The 13,645-nt window shown below is 42.9% G+C and overlaps 1 protein-coding gene across 3 annotated transcripts in view; it reads right to left on the reverse strand.

Annotated features, from left to right (window-relative positions):
- The window catches only part of LOC119023459 (WAS/WASL-interacting protein family member 1), a 43,658-nt gene extending 31,079 nt beyond the window's left edge, over nt 1–12,579 (reverse strand). The window contains exon 1 of one of the 3 annotated variants that reach the window (XM_037105399.1): nt 12,043–12,579. The gene's annotated coding sequence lies outside the window, so the exon portion shown is untranslated. Of the gene's footprint in view, nt 1–691; nt 710–12,042 lie in introns of those variants that run through there. The other 2 variants (XM_037105403.1, XM_037105402.1) reach the window with 2 other exon arrangements.
- Nucleotides 12,580–13,645: the final 1,066 nt, after the last annotated feature.

Genomic DNA, 13,645 nt, shown 5'->3' on the forward strand with positions numbered 1-13,645 from the left:
GTACGCATGTGCTGTACAGCTACATACTTGGATTTAGAGTTACCAACTACTGAATATCATGACGTTTATTACTGATTGATCTTATTCTCTCGACTCTACTTTTTGAGCGTAAAATGTCAAAAACATGCACTTTATAATCTCCCATAGCACAAGTTGACATCTTGGGAGCATGCCTATGTTCCCAAGATTTGTTTTCCAAAATTAGGTCCTATGGTCCCACATTTCCTTAGGGGTTAGGGTTAGGGCTAACTATAACCCTTTCCTTAACCCCTAACCCTAACCCTTAAATTGAAGGGAAATGTAAGAACACAAGACCTTATTTTGAAAATGTCCTAGAAATGTGGGAACATAGGGCTAACCCCGACATGTCAACCAACAGTCCAAAAGGATTTTCAGTTTCCTCCTACTGATCAACCGGTACGATTTTTTAAGGCCAACACCAACAGCAATTGTTAGTAATCAGTGAGAACAATAACTGATATCTGGAAATGATAAACATTTACGATGGAAATTCTATTTTTACAATTCACTCCAGTAGTGTACTTTTACTACTTTACCATAATTTTGTCCCCTGCATTTATTTGAAAACTTTAGTTGCTAGTTATTTTGCATGTTCAGATTATTAGTAGTTTGGGACCTGCTTTGTATGGATAATAACTAAACATTTATCAATTCAAAAGGCGCTCCTTACCTTTAGTATGCGAACCTGATGATATTCCACAGCTCTGCTTATATTAGAACTTGTAGACTTTCCCCCTCCTCTCTAAACCCGTAAAGGACGTGTATTGCATATTGCTTTAAACTGTAAAACCCTTCCACACTAACAATCACATGCTCTTCTTCTTGTCCTAGTCTACTTTTTCTTCTTAGTGTTCACTGGCATATCTAACCTAAGTGTGGCCTTCAGTGTGGCGATGCTGTGCTGGTGAAATCCATGTAAGCAGCTTGGCTTCAGATTATCAGCTCTATTCAATTCAGTTAACCAAAAATATTAATTTCTATCATATATCACTATTAGTTGTTTATGGTTATTTGGCATCTGAGCCAAAGTGGGGCATTTTGAAATGGAGAAAAATGTGATTTTAGGGTTTAGGGTTAGGGTTTTTCTGACAAAAATCAATCCCTGTTGATCTGAAAAATGCTACATATTGGATCTGCCAATATGCCAATAATCAGTAGAATAATCTGCTGATCTTTATTTCTTATCACATGTAACGGAAGCTTCACATCCTCACATTTGATAAGCCGGAACCAGCCAATGGTTGGGGGGTTTTTTTTTGCCTGAAAATGAACTTAAAATGATTAGTTGATGATAAAACTAGTGTATATCTGTGTCTGGTGCTTGGGTACAGTTAGTTTGGTTGAGCATGTGTTTTTTTGTTGTTTTTTTTCCCGTGAATGTGAGTTTCTCAACAGTACTTTTGATTCCGATGAGGAAAAAAAAAAAAAAACATAAAAGGGACCAAAAATAACATCACATTAATATTTTACAGTGATTGCTGCCCAGTGTGAAAGAAGCAAATCACATCAGCAGTGATTTCACTCTGCGTTTGACCCGCTGGCCTTGCACATCTGACGACAGCGAGACGTATGTGTGCTGCGCTGTGTATCGGGTTAATATAGTGCAGGGCCTCAGCTAATTAGGTTAGTGCACGGTTTGGTTAATTGGGTTAGCAGAGATTCCATGACAGCTACCACGCTGACAGAGCCAGCTTGCCATCGATCCGATGGGTGAGTGAAGGGGACAAACACAGCAGGTGCTTTCATTAAACAAGAGCGCGAGCACATGCGAGCACGGCGAACTGCGCATGCACACCCACGCCGAACGTGTCGGATTACGCGGGAACCTCGCGGCGTCTGCTCAGCTCCGGCAGAGAGGGAGGATGGAAGGGGTATGGATCCCGTCAAATAAAACGCAAAAAAAAAGTGCTGAAAGTGATTTTACAAGAACGGCAGCAAACGGCTGAATAAATACCGATTTGTGTGAGTGCGTGTTTTTTGCATGAAAGAGAAAGGAAAAGTGTGTGTGAAGGAGAGAAAAAAAAAAAAGACAGAGACCACTTGGGACCGCAGCTCCCTTTCATGTTGAGGTGAATACATAAATAATAAAATTAAATCATCAAAAACAGCCCAAAATAGTCCCAACTCCTCTCTCAATAACACACACACACAAAGAAACACACACCCCCCGCATTCTTCAAAGTTACATTAGCTCATATTTAATAATCTATATATTAAAATGTCAAAGTGATGACAAAAAACATCTTCTTTTTTTGTGCCAGTGAAACAAGAATTAAAAAGAACCTAGGTGTGGAGATAGCAGTCTCCCTGATTAAAAATGTCATTTTACAATAAAAAAGAAAAAAAAAAAAGAATCATCAGGAACGCGGTTGTGTAACTTCAGGCTTTGATTATGCTGCTTGCGTCTGAAGCCGCCGTTATCTGATGGTAGCTAGGTGCATTCTGCAGGGTGTCGGGGGAGCGAGGTACTAAATAAAGACATTTTCAAGGTTTTGAGGCACCAAGACATCTCAACCCAAGTTGTGTCACTTCACTTCCTTGCTTAACACAATCTGCTGCCTCCCGAAATAGCTCAGTGTTTCTCTGAAGCCGGGCTCCTCACTTAACACCAAGATAGACAGATACGGTGCATGTAGCAGCAAAAAAAAAAAAAAAAAAACGATGTCAATGTGAAAAAAAACCCACAACATCCACCCTGCGATGAGCGCACAAACCCGCTGCGAGATCCAGAAACTGATTTTGTGTGATCCTGCTGGTGTGCTGCGTGATACCACTTTTGGCTGCTTAGGCTTTTCGAGAGAGATCACACACCTGTGACAGCGTGTTCAACATTTAAGGCCTTGTGACATAAAGTTTATGACCTTTGAATCACTTTTGGAGCAGTTAACTGACCCCGCAGAGAAAATGTCACATTAAGAAACATTTCCAGATCTCGAAAGTTGTTAAAAGACAAAAAAAACGACAACTCAAAAACCTTAACCGATCTAACCACCGTCTCGCTTATGTTTTGATTTTTTTTTTTTTCCCTGGGAACTATTCTTCAAAGCTAAAAAAGACAACCTCTGGAGTGAAGTTCAGCCGATGTGATCTCTCTTTCCACAAGCCACTCTTATTAAGCAGCACCACTAAAAGCCGGAGGATTCTCTTACTAAACCAATCAATAGGATCTGCCTTGCCACGTTCCCTGGAGCCCCTCGACTCCACCCTTCATTCTTCCTCTGGCTTTCACTGTCCCTCCAGTCTCGCTCATTCATGGCTGGCAAAGGAGAGTGAGGCGGATGCTGCTGTGTGTGTATATGTGTGTGTGTGCATTTCGTGTGATCCTAAACGTGCTCGAGACAGATCTGAAATCAGACGCATTGCTATTTCAAACCTCGGGGGGGCAAGATGACGGGGTTGGGGAACAGGTGAGAACGAGTCCTCCGAGGCTGAGCTGAGGAGCAAACCGCCTGTTAATGAATAAATAAACACAGCAGTCGGCATGAATGCCCCGCTGTCCTCGCGCCTCTCTGAGTGCAGAGGCTGATCTTCCATCGCCAACACCTGTGTGACTGTCAGAGGGATCGATGAACAGCTACTGTTGCAAAGGTGAACTCGCCCACCGGCTGTCTGTCTGCGGCTCAAACAGGAAGAGGCACTGATGGCGGGGTGATGGCACGCCGTGCACTCATGGCGGTGCCATGACAGTTTTGTCAGTTGGAGGAAAAAAAAACCCACACAAAAATAGGCGCACCATTAACGTGCGAATGCGGACAGATTGCTCAGGAAAGGTGCAGAAAACACTCACAATTACTCAGACACACACAGTCTTACTGTAAGCACTACAACACATCCTGCCCTGCTCAACAACAAGTCAGCCCATTCTGAATGTATGAATATATTATCAGTTCATTAACATACAATAAGATACAACGGACTGCATTTGAACGTGTAACTTCCCGACTGTGTTCTGGTCACAGTTATCTTATTCTCGCTGACATATTCGCTCACAGGAGGGTTTTTCATACGGCGACCTAGACGCTTCACACGATGGCATCATCGAATTATCTCCGTGTGCTGATGCAACAGCCCATCACTGACTGCAGTCGCGTTCGCGAGCCGGCGGAGGGGAGTTTTGTCATGACTAGTGCACACTCATGCTGCTGCTCCGGGTTGTCGCTGCTCCTCGCAGTTAGTCAGAGTCTAATATTAAATTTCCTGAGAAGAAGTGCAAAGCGGAGTCTGATGAAACACACCTGTAGCCGGCGAGTCGCTGGGGTTGACGCTCAGCCACAATCTGAGCATGAAAGGTGGTTATGTAACAGTTCCCCCCCCCCTTTAAAGCAAGAGCAGGCAATATATTTATGTTTAAGAACGCCGATCTTACGGCATTAAAAACACAAAGCAGGAGTGAAATGGAGAAGAGCATCCTGTCTCCGCTAATGAGACCCAGATGATTTGCTCTGTTTGCGCAGATTAAACTACTGTTGGTATAAAAACACTTCTCCGCCCAGAAGAAAATGACAAATTTTAAGAATGAAAAACAACACCGTCTCTTCTTTTTTTCCTCAGTGCAAACACAGAGCATCCTGCTGCACCGTCTTGGCTGTGAGGCTTTTTCAGCGAAGAGCCGAATACTGGAAACTGGAAAGGTCCGACTGCCGGCAGCAGAAAAACTGAGGTCACGGGGGTTGCGTGTCCACGGAGCAAAAAAAAAAAGGTCACACTGAGGTTGAATTTCCTTAGGTCAATAAAGACGAAAAGGCATTCATTTTGACATTACTTTCATTACTTTGTGTCTTTGCACACTTACAGCACACATCTTTACACCACAGTCGGGGCAGAAGGAAAAGGAAGCAGCTTTGCTGTGCTGGATGTCTCCATCTGCACGTCCTCACTGATCCTTACACAGTGGCATGCTAGCTCCGGTTTGTGCCATTACATTTTAGCCAAATGGATAAATATAAGATTTTTCCAAACTAATGAATACCTGGGGCCTCATTAATAAAACGGTCTCAAGTATGGCTTGAGACTGTATGAATGTTTTTATTTATAAACCTTACTTTGATGTGGAATTGATCTTATCACAGCAAAGCTGAGACTTGGCCTAAGTGATTTTCCCAGCTGGTGACGTCGGGGTGTTTTACTTTGGAACACATGCGTCCGAACCTTCAGGGAACTTTGCAGGAGCTTAAAACTGCCAACTCTTCAGAATCACAGCAATCTCGTCTTCTAAAAAGTTTTTACAAAGATTGTTTTCTTTTGGACTGCGGCTATTGTTGAATAAGCCCTTATTCTTGGCGCCGTTACATAAGAGGGAAGGCAGGTGGCGTTAATTAAGGTTCACTTGAAGATTTATAGATCACTGGCGCGTAAGTTACACATGGGATACTTAGAACCCGCTTAAGCATGGTTGTTTTATCCTCACCATCTTCTATTAATCAAACATCAACAGATTGTCTGAAAAGATCTTAAGGCTGAATTCAACTTCTAACTGTAATTTCTTCATTTGAATCACACACAGTTACGTGTGATAATAATAATTAAAAAAAATAAATAAACTGCAAAATTTCAGGGACAGCGGTGTGACCAATGAAAATGTTCAGTCACATTTGGTTTCTGGATGCCTGTTCGACCCTGATAGTCACACCCTAGAGCCCTAGTTTTGGAAATAAATACCTCTGGAAGAGAGGCAAGAGTCCACCTTTAATTCAGAGGCTGGCGGGGACACATTTGAGACTTGGCTCTGTGTCTCAAATAGAATGGTAACACACGAGAGGCACAAACTGGCACTGCACTTCACCTGCAATTGCTCGGGGAAGGTACACAGGTGGCCGTGATAAATGATAAGTGAAAAGACAAAAATGCATGTGCTGAAAAGGTTTTTACACACCATCACCAGAGGGCTGATGAATCAAAGAGCACTGCTAATACAACATATGAGCCGAGGGCCTGAGGAAAAAAAAAAAAAAAATTGAGTGAAAACTATGATTCTGCTCTCTAACTTCATCAGCTTCTGAGACCTTGAAAGGTTTCCAAACTGCTGATGGAGTGTAATGCGCAAGCTTTAGGAGGGGAACTCCTTTTCACTCCGCTCAAAAGGGAACAGAGGATGGAGGACATTTTGTACATGTAATAAAGAATACAATACAAGAACATCATTTCATGTTTCATGTGATTGTGTCACATTAGACGCAACGAGCTGATCACACGTCTGTGTCACGTTATCCTTCGCTGCTTTATTTATTGTGCTTGCTCTTGTATATAGTGATGTTCAGGGACATTATGCTGTAATACTGCTGAGACATGAATCAATACTTGTGAATTACAGTGCTCCTAACTCTAATGGCGAGCTACTGCAGTGCTGCACCTAGCCTGAAATGTATTTAGTGCGCGCTGAGATGACAGATACTAAACTATCCCGTGCGCCTAACAGGATTCTGTGTAATTATCCATGAAATGGATTGAAAGTTGAGCACGTGTGACACAGTAACGGGTGTGAATTAATGAATAAAATGTGCCGTGGTGTGAAAGAGATGAAGGTCTAACCAAGTCCTTCTTCTTCTCGTGTTTCTAAGAGGAGAGCAACTCAGGAACTCAGGTGTTATATAGATGCTTTCTTGATCTCTGGCAGAGCTGCATCACATGATGACGATTTTCATTATCGACTGATTTGCCAGGAAATGTTACAATCGATCAGTTGTTTATCGTCAAATTTTCAAAAAGGACATCTTCAGATTGCTTCTTTTATCCAACCAACAGTCATGAACCCAAAAAAACTCATTTACGATGATATATGACAATGAAAAGCGTGCAATCCTTACATTAAAGAAACTGGGAACAGCTAATGTTAGTGATGTTTGCTTGCAAAATGTGTGAAACGATGAATCGACTGACAAAACAGTCTGTGATTCATTTTTCTTGCGACTGACTAATCGATTCATCGAATAGTCCTTGCATCTGAAATCTCTGCTGATCTTTTTTTTTGCTCAAATGTGAGCTCATTGTTCAGGTTCAGTTCACCACTGGGTGACACAGAAGTTTAACAACAACAAAAAAAGGATTCAAAGTCATTTATCCCACTTTTTGCTTGTCATCCCTCGTTGACTCATTCTCACTCTCTCTTTCTCTCTTCAGTGCCCATTTCCTTGTTTCCTTCCTTGGCCTCTGCACTGCCTCTTATTGCCCTATACACAGCATTAATAATTGAGTGCATTTTATGCAGACAGTGAGTTTTGGTGCCCTGAGCTCTTTGGTCACGGATCCATGGCACTAATGCTGGGTGGCAGGCCAGTTTGAGGCCCCGCACTCCAAGTCCAGCCGAGGGCACATCTGTCTGGCTGACTGGCCAATCTACGGCACCCCCGATCCCTGAGCTATTATGCACACACAGCTGACATGCACACACACGTGTGCACACGCACACTTAGAGGATTCACGGACCATTTACCCCTTGTGATCGGAGAAGCTCGCATCGCACGTTTGCACCTTTTTCTGGCGAACCAAAGGCCACGGACAATGACTGACATTTTCAAAACCCCTAAATGTCTGCGAGGCACTGTGTCCTCTGTTCTCTCTCATAAACACTATAATTCTCCCTCAGACGCACCATCATGCACTCTCTCTTTATAATGATAGAACGGAAGACAGTATGAGGAATTACACTGTAGGGAAGAACAATGGCGTGCAAGTGAGACTGAAGGTGTGTTTTGTCGAAAATAGTGGTGTGTGTGTGTGTGTGAGAGAGAGACTATAATTGTGTGTGAATTGTGTGTTTGTGCGTGTGAGAGAGAGAGAAAGAGAGTACGTTAACCTGTGAGAAAGAGGGCGTAACTGCATGTGAGAAAAAAACAGACTGTGGTGGGAAATGGTGGGGGTTTTTTCTTAAAGAAGGGTGGATTCATTAAACAGGACAGTTTAAATGCTCGGTTTCTGATTGGCTTACAGCCTTGTTGGGAAAAAAAAAAAAGCCTGTACCTGCTACAGTACGCGGCAGTTCTACCAGTGTTTTAAGCTTCAAGAAGAATCTAAATCAAGTCTCAGAGCTAACCCTAACCCTAACCCTAACAACATCAACAGAACTATGATATGTCTGATTATTTACCTTTAGCTGCAATCCAACCAGGAACTGAAGTGCAAATATCATTTACACTTCATTAATGTTATTCTACTACTACTATACTACTATTTTCAGTTGCACACATTACACTACACACTTTCCCAGTACTACAGTTGCTAGGTGATTTGTTCATCCCTAACAGGTGAATGGACGGGCTTTGTTTCACTCTTTTGGTTTCTCTCATTGTCGGGTCTATAGATTTCTAACATGCGCTAACCTCAGTCAGATAACGGGATCAATGAGTCAGGCGGACAAAACACCCACCCTGTCCCTGCACTCCCTCTGCCTCTAGGGGATGAAGAGGAGGGATGGTGGATGAGGCCGGGGCGATATGACCTCAAAATAATATCACAAGATTTTTAAGCCATGTAAACAATACGTAACTTTATACTTTCAAAGAAGTGCTTCATTAATCTTCACAATGTTTTTGACCAAACAGGCCCTTTAAAGCTATCAGTGTTGCAACTATATTGTTGGTATGACTACCGGTACTTGAACAAAATATAAACCCAAGAAGGTTTCCGATATACAATGAATGATAAATAATGTGGATGTAATGTTCAGCAGATGACATCACTTCAGCGTGAATGCAGCCTTAAAAACCAAGAAAAGACAACACTTATGCCACATCACGACATAATAACATCCAAAAAATGAAGATGACATACAGTCTCGTATCACGGCAACATGGCAATATCGTATGTATTGCCCAGCCTTAATGGCAGGCTCACAGGAGGGGTGTATTTTGGTCATTTTGCTAACAAAAGGCGGATAGCATCCTTCCTCTGATCACCTACTGAGTACATACATTATATATATGACATATATTGCCTTGATGTCTGGTTACTTGCACAAAACCAGCAGGTGTAGCGGCTGTACATATGCTAGCTAGCAACATGCGCAACGTGTCCGCAGAGTTCTTTATGAAGGAAGTACATTTATAATTGGCGTCTCGTGTCTTCATGAGATGGCACCAACACGAAAGTTCTGGAAAAGTCTAAACACGTATCATACAGAGTATAAATCAACTTGAAGACATTGTGAAGACAGCACAGGGCCAGACCTGTTCAAACTGGCGTCCCGACAACCTCGTTCCGACTCCTTTGATCGTTTTGTTAGGAGGATAATTAGCCGCCTCATTAGTTGTGTCTGTTGCTATGCAGAATTAATACATTTATTCCATTCAAAAGTTTTAACCAAGGCTGTTTGAGCAGAGGGCAGGTGGGGAGCGCTAAGAGAGGTTTTAAAAGCTGCATTATTCTTCCTGTTCTTTTGTACATACTGTATGTTTCTCCTCCAAACGCTAAAACTAATAAACAATACAAAGAAAGAAAGAAATATTTTAAAAAGTGCCTTGTTTTAACATCCAAAGAATTTTTAATTCCAAGCTTCAAATTTTTTTTTTTTCCAAATCTGGGCCTTCTAAAAAAGGAGTCCACACAGGCCACACATTCAATACAATAACTTTGACATAAATTCAACTTCTGCAAATCTCATAATGTTCAATCTCTGAGATAAATTCTGATGCAAGTTTATAACTGACGTTATAATGAATTACGGTACTTTACAACATTATTCTGAGGTGTTTTTCTAGTTTTTTTGCCCTCCATATGTACATACATGAAAAACCATACAGAACAATGCAGTTGTTTACGACAACACCACTATTGATTGAATTCAGTCCCAAGAAAGAGAACAGTGCAGATACCATAAAAGGCGGAACGGCGTCATCGCTTGCTTTGCACAGGTGTAGGTGCTAAAGTGGCAAGTGAGTGGAAAACAGCAGCGTACGTAGATCATGATGGTGATTATGGATGCTGGAAAAGTAAGAGGCTAGTGTGCATGGGTTAGCACAGTGTTGCTGAGTGTGGGATCAGCTGTAATGACCTAATGGCCTCGCAGGCTTATTACTCTTCGAGCACGTCTGCATGTGTGTTTACGACGGAGGGAGCGCTTGCGGGCGTGTGCGCGTGTAGGAGACGGGAGGGGGAGGTAGCTGTTGGAGCGGAGAGAGCCGAGGTCCAGGTGCGAACCCGAGAGAGTGTGTTTGTTTCTCCGAGATGAAGGTGGGAAAGGGGATGGTGGTTGGATGAGAGGGGAGGGAGGGAGGGGAGGATAAGGAGCGCCCCAGTCCTGTCGCCTTGGGTGCATCAGCAGCAGGAATTGTTCTCTGCCCTGTGGGGGCCATCTGACTGTTCTGTCACCCTCCACAGAAGGCTGACTCTGCCTTAAAGTGCTCGGCCCCTCCGCCTGCAGTACGACATGCCTGATGTTTAATACACACACGGGGAGACTATTGAGAACGCCTCGGGAGAAAAAGCAGTGCACAGGATGTAAGGGGAGCCAAATTTTGTGTATGTGTGTGTGTGTGTGTGTGTGTGTGTCAGTTTGTAGAATCAACCAGGAATATTGTTAGAGGAGCTCCCGTACAAAGTGCGCGTGGGCAGGCTTGTCAACATAATTGCCCGGAATTTTTCGAACCGGCGCCGGAGCTCCATCGCAAATTTGAAATGTACGAGGATCCCAGAGTTTAAGCACCTCTCAATGGAGCGCACTCGTGGTGAGTGGTGGTGGTGGTGGTGCTGCTGGGGACCGCTTTTTTATCGCTCTGGTGATTGTGTAACGATACATACATCACGTTCACATATGATGCTTGGGGTCAAAATAACAGCGGTGAACCTGAGTGTGGTGTAATTCAGGGCATCGCTCCTCGATATGGGTAGAGAATGGAGGGGTGGGGGGGCCTCAGGGGTGACCCTCCTGCTTAAGTCAACACAATGAGTGTAATGAGGTGAGATGCACACATAGACACGCGCACACACACACACACACACTCTTTGGATATGGGAACCCTTGCTGCATAGTAAGTGGATTTCATTCATCTACATGCACCGAGCCCGCTGTAGAAGTTCTGCTCACACCCACACACTCGGCAGCACAGCCAGCCGTGAGCTTATTACAGGTGAGAGCATCACCACTGCCTGATTTAGACGTGCGGTTGTGGAGAAAGGATTGATGCAGCTGGCAGCTCACATGATGATAGACAGCCTTAACTGGAGCCCAAACAAACAGAAATTGTGTAAACAAGTAAACAAGATAATAATAATAATAGTAATAATCTTCAGTGTCACAGATCAAAGATGGAAATCAAATGTCAAACTGTCATTAAGAACCTTAGTTTCTATTCCACGTGTGTGTCTGTGTGTGTGTGTGTGTGTGTGTGTGTGTGTGCATCTCTTCTGAGTTTCATCAGTCCTGAGTCCATAATTAATCAAACCCTGCTGTGTAAGTGGGACTTGTGTCTTCCTCCTTATCGTCACGTACAGCAACCCACGCCCTCTGGGCCATCAGCGGATTAATGATGAGTGCCCCTGATAGGAGGAGCCCATCACAAAGGCTTTTTTTTTTTTAAAATTAACATTATTAATTAGCCCCTCGCACTGACCGTGTGGCCGCAGCGTGCAACACATGCTCCCTCCAATCCAAAAACTTAAAAAAAAGGGGGGGGATGGGGGGCCTGCACGATCGACCTCCACAATCACCAGCTGTAACTGCACCGCATGCATGCTATTAAACCTTGATGCGTGCATGCATTAGGTGTGTGTGCAAGAGGGAGGAGGAGGAAGAAGAAGAGGAGGAGGAGGAGGAGGGAAGTGCACCATTCCCCCAAATTAGCGAGGCAACTTTCACACATCGCTGACCGACCCGGGTTATGCTGCACTTTACCCAGAAGCCTATGAATGATTGATCAGACAGGTGGGATCGAGTTATGGAATAATTCAGCGGGGCGGTAAAAGAGGAAGCAGGCAAAACGCTGAGCGGTCCGACCGAAACTGCACGGATTGTCAAGCCTAAAGTGGAGGGGCAGGGTGGGAGAAATGGAAGGGGGGGTTGGGGGGTTGGATCGGGTGTGTGGTACTCACTCGCCCCGCCGGTGCGTTAGAGGAGCATCCCGGTCTCTCGGGGCCAGCTCTTCAGATGACTTCTCCTGGGACAGCGCGCCTCGATCCTCACTATCATTCTTTGCCGAGCTTCCAGCACCTCCTCACAGCCTCACCTTACTCTTCTTCTTTGACATCACACGGAAAAAGAAAAAAAAAAACAGCTGTACGCCAGGTGGTGATCGCCTATTCTTTCTTCTTTTTTTTCTCTTTTTTTTGTAGTTGCTGTTTCGGGGCCACAGCCGTCCGTCTCTCTGTATGTGGAGCACGAGAAGTGACAGCGGCGGATTCCTATTTGAGGGGATGCTGACGCGCAACCGGAGGGGCTCGCCTCCTCCTGCCTCTCTCATCTGGCTCCATCAGCTCTCCGCTAAGGCAGCACCATGTGACTGAAACCGCCGTGAACGACACGAAGTGTGGCAGAGAGGGTTTCCGGTGAAGGATTTCAAAATAAGACAAAAAATCCACACGAGATAGTGCCTGACAGGCCACGTGACAACAAAAATACATTAAATACTATATGTGTGTGTGTGTGTGTGTGTGTGTGTGTGTGTGTGTGTGTATATATATATATATATATATATATATATACACACACACACACACAAATATGCACAATGAACTTTGTAAGTGTGATTAATATTTACAATATTATATGAACAACCTAAAGATACCATAGATATTTGTGTGTACAAAATATAAATATGGGGTAATAACTTTACTTATATAATAAGATTGTATATATATATTATGTATATTATGTTACATTATACAATAGGTTATGTAAGTATTATAGATTTGTATGTAGGTATATGTACGTGTGGTCAAGCACATGTGTATATGCATGTGTGAATGTTATTATTAATTAATGTTAATAATTATTTATATTTTTATATGTTAATTGTACATAAAGCACATTGAATTGTGCAGTTCGATGGGCGTATTAAAGTTTGTCAATAGAATATACTTTGTAACATACTCTCTCATTTTATCCTGCTTATTTGTTGAACTAATTCAACTTTTTGCTTTGTTTTCACATGTGAGGAGAGATGATTGAAGAATGTGTGTTAATCTGTTTTTAGGTTGGTTTTAGGTGGACTATGGAGCCTCGTACATTCCCTCTGTGCATATGCACTGTATATATTTTAAAGGGGCCCAATGTAGTTTTGGAGAAGACTTTCAAACTATTAATATGAATGATTTTTCTGTAACTGAATAAACAAACTGTTCTCAGAGGAAAACCAGGTCCTCAGAACCCTTTTTGAGGATAGAATGGCGAAGAAATGTGCTAATATACAGTATGAACTACTTTCTGCAGAATTCTAAGTACAGGATATGTAACCACTGTATCTTATTAGGTCTACAAATTAAAATCGAAATGTATTGGCACATTATGATCCTAGCTTTCATGAATGTATAGAACATATTTGATATGAAGAAAGTAGATTTTGAATCAGATGTGGTTGTGTTTGTCTCATAAACTGGCTTAATGTGGATGTATGTCAGGTCAGTGACTGACTGATACATATTGATCTGCCCTTTTTCCCATCTTTCTTTAGGTTGGGAGTTTTCTGGTCCTTTTTAC

The sequence above is a fragment of the Acanthopagrus latus genome, chromosome 7 (genome assembly GCF_904848185.1).
Source record: "Acanthopagrus latus isolate v.2019 chromosome 7, fAcaLat1.1, whole genome shotgun sequence".
Classification (NCBI taxonomy): domain Eukaryota; kingdom Metazoa; phylum Chordata; class Actinopteri; order Spariformes; family Sparidae; genus Acanthopagrus; species Acanthopagrus latus.